This window comes from Penaeus chinensis, chromosome 43 (assembly GCF_019202785.1).
Source record: "Penaeus chinensis breed Huanghai No. 1 chromosome 43, ASM1920278v2, whole genome shotgun sequence".
NCBI classification, from domain to species: domain Eukaryota; kingdom Metazoa; phylum Arthropoda; class Malacostraca; order Decapoda; family Penaeidae; genus Penaeus; species Penaeus chinensis.
In genome coordinates this window covers 11692207-11694706 of record NC_061861.1, presented here as the reverse complement: position 1 = coordinate 11694706, position 2500 = coordinate 11692207, and the positions used below count along the sequence as shown (strand labels likewise).

The 2500-nt window shown below is 32.6% G+C and overlaps 1 protein-coding gene across 1 annotated transcript in view; it reads right to left on the bottom strand.

Moving 5' to 3' along the window:
* Nucleotides 1–2500, bottom strand: part of LOC125048254 (zinc finger MYND domain-containing protein 19-like) — a 100287-nt gene that overhangs the window by 2297 nt on the left and 95490 nt on the right. The window contains exon 5 of the mRNA XM_047646865.1: nucleotides 1–2500. This exon is cut by the window's left edge and continues 2297 nt beyond it; it is cut by the window's right edge and continues 910 nt beyond it. The gene's annotated coding sequence lies outside the window, so the exon portion shown is untranslated.

Genomic DNA, 2500 nt, shown 5'->3' with positions numbered 1-2500 from the left:
TATAGAATGTCTCCAGTGTTAAAGCTAAATCAAACTACCATTAAAAGTACATGTCATGCCCATAATCTTACTCTATTGTCTTGTCATTATTAAGAAAGCCTCATTTCAGTATTGTTAGAAAGAACACAAGAACAGGGAGAGAAAGTCTGTAGTAGTATAAAGCAATATTAGTATCCAGAAATGTTTTCATTGTCTGAGAAAAATGCATTCACATGAAGAATGAGTAGCAAATGATGAAAGATTATAGATTAAAAACCTTTTGGACAAATTAATTGTGTGTACAAACACTTTCAAAAATTAATAAGAAAGCCATGAAAAAAATATATATTATGGAACAGATTAGGAAAACACTAAACAAGGAACTTGGGTTAGTTGTCACTTAATAATTAAAGTGATATGTCAAAAACACATACAACAGTGTCTATCAGACCTCATCCTATGACATCACTTGTCTTTTTACTTCCTACAAATTCCTAGAGCTGCACCACAGTCATTGCCATGTATGCTCAAGGCTTGTGGTAAAGAGGTGAGCAACTGTATTATAAAGATAAGTAACGAGACAGAAAATTCAGCACTCTTCACCCAAAACTCATGGAGTGGTCCCTGGTGCAACCCTGTGGAACTGCTATTGACCATGAGACTCTCGTCTACTCTGCTTTGCCTGTATAGAGGTGTAAAGCATGTCAAGACTCAAAATGATGTTAATTACATTTTTTACTAATACCTTTCCTTTCAAAAATTATAGATGTGAAATTTCCTAAATACATATATACATACATACAGAAAAGACATGAAAACTCCAATCTAAGAATATCTTTTGGCAGGTTTACATGCACTGGTAATTCATTTGAAGTATTATGTGTCTGTCTGTCTACAAAAAAAATTCTGTGTAAGATGGAAGAATGCTATAAACCATTTTATATTTTACTTATATACCCTCTGTGACAATGACTCAAACCTGTTGCCTATATGTTTGTCACCAAAGAAAACAGAACCAAACCAAAATGCCATACAATCCAACAAAAAAACTGTCTAATCAGAATCTAGAGAGATAACATCCTTGAAGCCAGTCTAGAATCTAGTTTGACAAAATTTTTGTTGGGTTGTATGGTGTGGTTTGATTTTGCTCTGCCTGGCACTAACTGCCTTTGTGAGTGGCTGATCCGAGGGTGTATAAATACTCATTTATTTTCATATCTAAAAATGTTTCCCTACACCCATGTGTGTGTTTACCTCAGTCTAAATGTCTGTGTTGTTGCCTATTTCTTTGTCAGTTTGCCCTGCTTGTCTGTATGTATATAATAGAATGTGAAAAATTCCATATTCTAAGGAAAGTCACTTTCTCATGACAAGATTTTTTCACAGGTAAACAAAAACGAGATGAGGCTGAGCCACAAGGTACCAAGGGTGTAATAATTAAATGGATCATAAACTCTAATACTATTAAGAAAAAATACTAAAATTACTGGAATAAATAGACTCAAGCTGTAATAAATACCACTCCCATACAGGACACTGGATCATGACCTTTGTACATCTAACAAAACTTGAAATTACATCACCTGTGCCCACTTGGAAAAAATATATATATATTGCAACAATAATTAATAATAATAAAAAAAAATCAAAACCATTACATACAGCTCTTATGGAATGAGAAGTTGAGCAAGCACTGCACTCTGTTACACCAATTTCCTTCTTTTTTTCCCCAAGATGAGGTGTAACCCATTGTAAGTGCAGGTCAGTACTAGATTAGCATACAACATCAACCTGCATCAGACTGTTAGTAAGCAACATGTCATATTCAGTAGTTACATATCTGTAAGTAAACATGCCAATACTTTTGTACAATACATAGCGCCAAAGATTGGTTGAAAAATCTTTTTTTTTTTTCTCTCTTCTTTTTGCCTCAAAATAGTTTCTTCTTCTTGGAATAATTACCCTTTCTTATAATAATGTGCTCAAGCATACATTGCTGATAGACATCACAAAGTTTCCTTACATCCACTAAACTTAATTGTCATAACTAACAATGTATGTTAGTTGAGGATTACCTGAAAATAAATTTTCTATTGTCGCCCTTGAAATTTAAGCTAAAACATCAAATATAATAATAATAATGATAAAAAAAACAAAAAAAAACAGCCAGAGCTATTTAAATTGATATACAGCAATCTCTCGACTAGATATACATATACATTGCTTTACAAGAGAAGCATCTAAAATTCCATGGGCTACACCATATATCATCAACAAAAACTTCAACAAATATAAAGATTTTGAGAAATAAATATATATATACTATTGCAGAACTTGCAATTTGCATGTTCGAACCTCCTTATGATGTCCATAACAATATTGCTAGAGTCTTTATACTGTCTTCCTCAATGCTGGTTCACAATCAATTCATTTTATTCCTCAATTCAATTTTCTCATGCCTTTGGAATGCTTGAAGAATCATACTAAAACTATTTTTTTTCTTTCATCTAGATCTTTTCAG